This window comes from Rhineura floridana, chromosome 1 (genome assembly GCF_030035675.1).
Source record: "Rhineura floridana isolate rRhiFlo1 chromosome 1, rRhiFlo1.hap2, whole genome shotgun sequence".
Classification (NCBI taxonomy): Eukaryota; Metazoa; Chordata; class Lepidosauria; order Squamata; family Rhineuridae; genus Rhineura; species Rhineura floridana.
The window spans coordinates 2,259,187-2,265,186 of record NC_084480.1 but is presented as its reverse complement, the minus strand read 5'-3'; the positions used below and the strand labels follow the sequence as shown (position 1 = coordinate 2,265,186).

Genomic DNA, 6,000 nt, shown 5'->3' with positions numbered 1-6,000 from the left:
TCAAACAATGAGATAAATTAGTCTGGCAGGATTTGTTCTTGATAAATCCATGTTGGTTTCTAGTAATCACTGCATTGTTTTCAAGGTGCTTACAGACTGACCGCTTTATAATCTGCTCCAGAATTTTCCCAGGGATCGATGTCAGGCTGACTGGTTTGTAGTTCCAAGGTTCCTCCTTTTTGCCCTTTTTGAAGATAGGGACAACATTACCCCTCCTCCAGTCATCTGGCACTTCATGCATCCTCCACGATTTCGCAAAGATAATAGACAGTGGTTCAGAGAGTTCTTCAGCCAGTTCCTTCAATACTCCAGGATGCAGTTTATCAGGCCTTGCCGATCTGAACTCGTTCAAAGTGATTTAAGTATTCACTGACCATTTGTCTATCAGTCTCAAGCTGCAATCCTGCCCCTTCAACTTCACATTTCTCAGGAGGGTCACAGACCCTCTTTTGGGAGAAGCCTGAGCCGAAGTAGGAATTGAGCACTGCTGCCTTTTCTTTGTCGTCTGTTATCTTTTTGCCATTCTCATATACCACCTTTTCTTTTCTCTGTCCTTTACTGTGGATGTACCTGAAGAAAGCTTTTTTGTTGCTTTTGGCATCTCTTGCTAACCTCAGCTCATTCTCGGCTTTAGCCTTCCTGACGCCATCCCTGCAATTCTGTGCTGCCTCTCTGTACTCTTCCTTTGTGGTCTGGCTTTCCTTCCACTTCCTGCATGTGTCCTTTTTTGTTTTCAAGACATCTCTAAGCTTTCTGTGAAGCCACATTGGCTTCTTCTGCTGGCTTCCCCCTTTTTTCCTGTCAGAGAAGTGTGTTGTATTATTCACTGTCTGTGGGGCAGACACCTTCAAGTGAACAGTCAGAATCTCTCTTTCAGTCTCTCCTCTGCTCAGTAACAACTGTTCTGACTCTCTAGGACAAGTCTAATGCTGATGATTTAATAAAGGGTGGCAAAGCAAGATTTATGCTTGTACCAAAGATACATGGTGCAGAGAGAAAAGGCAACATATTTTGCAGTCTTGCTTATGGATCTTTAAGTTAGAGACTAAACAGAAGGGTCAGGCTGCAAAGCTTCTGCTACTGCATACTATGCAATCTGAGTTTGGCCATCTTGGAGACTCTATGTAAGGAATCAGTCCTCTGAATACCCATTGCTGAGATCACAAGTGAACTGTGAGTTGCCTGAACCATCATTGGGCTGCAACTTCTCCCTTTGAGGAGCTGGTGCGGGATTTGTGGATCTGTTGCCTGCCCAGGGAGTGTGCCTTGCTTCTGGTCTGCTCTACTTGACTGTTTCTAAGCCACGTATTGCAAGAGCACCATAAATCACAGGCACTTCTCTCTCATCCAAAGAGAAAGAAGGCCAGTAGTGGCTGTTCCTGGTTTCTGATTGACCAGGCAAGTGGAACATCCAAAAATATGTTCAGTCTTCTTTAGATTATTAGTCTGGTGGATTGCTAATTGGTGGCTAATTCTGAGCTCCCTTTGGGAAGAAGGTTGAGGCAGAAATTTAATAAATAAGTGAATAAATAGCTGTACTTGATAGCAGGCATAGAATTGGTGCATAAGAAATAGAAGATGGGGGGGGGGAGTGACAGCAAGAGTGCTTTTCTCTGCAGGGCCTCCCCATCAGCTCTGCTGAAAGACCAGCTCCATCCAGCTCCTCTCCAGATCCTTCAGTTCCTGCTGTTCACTACAAGATCTCCATAACTAAGGATTAGTGCCAGAGCTTGCCTTCCTCCTCCTCCTCCCTCCCAATCCCCTTTCCTTTTGTGTTGTGTCTTTTAGATTGTAAGCCTGACAGCAGAGATGGTCTTATCACTGATATTTGTAAGCTGCTCTGAATTTTTATTTTTTTTTATTTTTGGCCGTGGAACAGGATAAAAATGCTTTAAATGAGAAGAGCCTGTCTGCAGGATCCGGCCCAAGCGGGCCCATCTGCTCCAGCATCCTACTCTCACAGTGGCCAACCAGATGCCAATGGGAACCCTCCAGGCAGAGCTGGTAGGCAGAACCGGCACACGCTAGTTTTTTTCCCCCATGGAAAATCCAACAAGAATAATTGCTGTTTCCACAGACACTGCAAAGTGGAACTATTTATATCTTTTAAAAATCTGAAAATAGCAATATAATTTCCAAAAAATGAGAAAATGATTCAAAAGAAAAAGTACCAGAACACTTACAACCCAATGACCCACCCAGGAGCGGAGGGAGACCAAGCCCTCCTCAGCTTTTGCCAGGCTTGGCAGGGATGAGAAGCGCTCAGACAGCCACGGAAGAGGCCGCTGGGCTCAGCGAAGCCCCTTGACCCAAGGCAGCCTCCCCCAGCCTGGTCGCCGCCGGTCCGGACGAGACTGCCGACGCTTCCCCGACGCCGACGCCTCGGGAGCGGGTTTCGGGCGTCGGGGCGGGACGAGGCGTCGGGGGGCCGCGCCTGCTGCCGCGCGCCCTCCCACGAGGACCCCAGCCGGGCAGGCGGCGGCACCGGCACCCGAGGAGCCCCCGCGACGCCGCCGCGTCCCGCCGGGCCTGCCCGGGCCCTCCCCCGCCACCCAGGCAGCGTCCCGCCGGCTCGGATTGGCCGCGGCCTCCGCCGACTCGGCGGGGCGGGGCGGGACGGGGCGCGCGGGCCAAGCCGAGAAGCAGGCGGGCGGGCGGGCGGGCCGACGACCTCCCTGCCCCCCGCGTCCTCCTCGTCCGGAGGAGGCGGAGCGGAGGCGGCAGAGCAGGACGACCGGCCGCCGGCATGCGCGGGTAGCAGCCCCGGGACTGAGGAGGAGGAGGTAAGAGCCCGAGGGCAGGCGGCTGGGCGCCAGAGAGGGCGCGCGCCGGGGGAGCCCCCTCCCAGAGCACACGGCCTGGAGGTCGCCGTCTCTCCCCCCGCCGTTCCTCCTTCCTTCGGCTTCTCCCCCCCGCGCGACCCCTTGATCGCCCAAGGAGAAGCCCCCCCCCGGGATGCCCTCAGTCCCAAAGGGCTCTCGAAACGCCCCCCTGCGCCGGCGGAGTCATTCCAACCCCCCCCGATCTTTCCCCCTCCCCGATGACTGCCTCCCCCGGGCCGTCCGTAGGACCGTCGCAGCCCGGCCGCGTCGCAGACAGCTGTTCCCCTCGGCCGCAGCAACGGCCGCCTCCCCCCCCCCCGAAGTCTGCGGGTGGGGGTCCAGGAGGCCGTCGCCTGCCTGCGGCTCCCCGCGCAAGCTCCCTCCGCAAGGTCCCTGTTTGCCTGGCGGGACTCCCCCTCGTCCGGGACCGCCAGCCAGGCGGACGCAGCGGAGAAGGGCAGCCCCGTTTGGGCTGGCGGGCAGGACCGGGGACCGTAAACATCTCGGCAACAGCCGCAGCCTGGACGGGGTGGTGCCTTTCTCCCTCTCCCCCCCCCCAGGCCTTGGGGATCCTGCCCCTGCCGGCCTCTCCGCGCCCACCCCTGGCAGCCCTCCTTGGAGACTACACAGGGACTTCCTCCCCCATCGCTCTCTCTCCTCCCCCCAATCTCTGCAGCTGCAGATGGCAACCCAACTTTTATTGCCTGAGAAAGAGGCAGCTCACTGCCCATAAAATGCCAGGCAGGCGGGAGGAAGGAAGGAGGGAGGGGGCACTGCTGCAGCCCAGGGCCCCTTTGCTCAGCCCGTCGGCTCGGATCCTGGGGCAACTGTCAGAAAACGGGGGTGGGGTGGCCTGAACACTGATAGCACACATTTCAAGCGTCCCCTGCCCTCCCTTTCCCCCCCACCCCATGGAATTGGGAAATGCTCCGTCTTTTGCTTCTTATGATGGGAACTGCATATGGAAAGGTAAACTCTGGATGCAGCAATCGAGAACTCTCTGTTTCAGAACACAAACGCTCATAAATCTCTTGTGGACACTTCCATGTTTGTGACTACTATATATGCTTGCACGCACAGCACACTCAGGCACGCACACACGTATGTCTACAAGGGTACAAATCTTTCTATGCAGAGAGTATCCTGGGATATACGCACCGTTCACGTGGTCCAAAGTTTTACCCATGGATTGCTGCCTTCAGGCCTGCATTCACTCAGGCCCTCTCTTAAGTCCCAGGGGCATAAAACGGCCCCCAACTTGATAAGGCTGCTTGCTTGCATTGAAGAAGGGGTGCCTAGGGACCTGCTGCTTGTCTCTTCACCCTCCCATCCCCTCCCTTCCTAGAAGATCTGTCTCTCATGTGATTCAGAGCTCCAGAGAGGTCACATGGCATTGTGAATGCTGCGCTGGTGCTCGGAAAGGTGGCATGTTTTACAAACCCTGCGGACTTTGTTAGAATGGACAACAGGGCTCCCTGATGATGGGCAGCCAAAGGCTCGAGTGGCAGCTGAGGGGATGGAAGATGTGCTGAAAGGATGGAGAAGCACCCTGGCATGGGGAGTGTGCGTGTGTGGCCCTTGTTGGGCACACTTTAGGCCCTGATGAAGAGTCACGTTGCGTTCACACAAGATACTATAGCAGGGATGAGGAACCTCAGCCCTGGGGGGGCCACATGTGGCCCTCATAACTCTCCACAGGCCACACACCCCTTCTTCTTTCAGCCTGTTCTTTCATCTCTAAAATGGGGGTGTTTATGATTTCTTATCTTGTAAGAGTTGTGGGGAAGGGAGTTGCATAATAATGCTATTTATCATGTGCCCAAGGTGTGGATCCCTTCTGGCACCAGCACGGTGCAACTCCGTGGGAGCCTGTAGAAGGGCCCAGCTCTGTTCCAGGCACCTCCCAGTGACAAGGGGTCTTGCATAGACCCTGCAGAGCTGCTGACTGTGCCCGGGTTTGATGGCCTGTTGCTCTGATTCCAAACAAGGCAGCTCGTTTTGGGTCATAATCATCTTGAAGGAACATAACAACACTGTTGTTTTCTTATATCCTCGTAAGGGAAAGTCAGGGGGATCACCGGCTCAGTTGTGTTGTGGTCGTGATGATCACGCTGCAGAACCCCAGAGCAATCTGGCCTTGCAAGGAGGGCCAGCAGAAGACCAAATGCGGTAGAATCAGATGTTGTAGGATCAAGCCCCTTAAATATTAGACAGGCGACATCTCTGTTATCTTTTCGGCGCCTACTGAAGACCTTCCTCTTTCAACAAGCCTTTTAAGTGGAGACCTTATCCCAGTCTGCGCCTGTGTTGGAATTGCTGTTTAATATGTTCTTAAACCTTTTTTAAAAATGTTTTTAATCTTAGACGATGTTTTGAAAGCTTTTTTGTAAGTAACATTTTTGAAGATGTTTTGTTTCAGTGTGTTTTAAAGTTTGTTTTTATGATGTTTTAATGTTTTTGGTGCTTTTGTCTGCCACCCTGGGCTCCTGCCGGGAGGAAAAGTGGGATATAAATCAATAAACAACAACAACAACAATAATGATAGAAGGCCCTGTTAGGAAGCGGCCATAGCTCAGTGGTAGAGAATATATTTTATATGCAGAAGGCCCCAGGCTCAGTCTCCGGCTCCATCTCCAGGTGGGACTGTCTGAAATCCTGGAGAGCCAGGGTAGACAATACTTAGCTGAATGGACCAAGGCGCTGACTCTGTGTGAGGCATCTTCCTGTGTTCCTTTGAACAGTGTGTTCAGGAAGACTTGCAAAGGGGAATTCCTCCCGTTGTGGTGTGCTTGATATGCAAGAGCTCTTCCTTCTTGAGTAAGCCTTTCAAAGCAACGTGGCCTTCTCACAGTCACTGCGTATCACAAGTGTGTGCGTGGGTGAGGAGGCTACGTCTGCCAGGCTGCAGCGGCGGTGGCACAGGGTGCCCCTTTGCCCTCTCGATCCAACCCCAGCACAATGCCCTGGTACTGCAGAAACTTAGCTAGTATCTTGCTCATTGGCTAGAGAGCCTGTGGGGGTAATATTTCCTTGCACAATGTGCTTTCAGTGTGTTGTGTGAGTCTTTTCTGGCTATTCTTGTCCGTCTTGCACCTGCACTCTCTGCTTGTGGTGTGGAGAGACTGAAGAGAGGGCTCCTCCCCTGGGTCTCAGGGCGCTCTTGATTCTGGATCATCCA

At 53.4% G+C, this 6,000-nt stretch overlaps 1 protein-coding gene across 4 annotated transcripts in view; it reads left to right on the top strand.

Moving 5' to 3' along the window:
• Positions 1–2,629: 2,629 nt before the first annotated feature.
• Positions 2,630–6,000, top strand: part of IL11RA (interleukin 11 receptor subunit alpha) — a 139,891-nt gene continuing 136,520 nt past the window's right edge. For all 4 annotated transcript variants that reach the window (XR_009760922.1, XM_061613062.1, XM_061613040.1 and 1 more), the window contains exon 1: positions 2,630–2,783. The gene's annotated coding sequence lies outside the window, so the exon portion shown is untranslated. The remainder of the gene's footprint in view (positions 2,784–6,000) is intronic.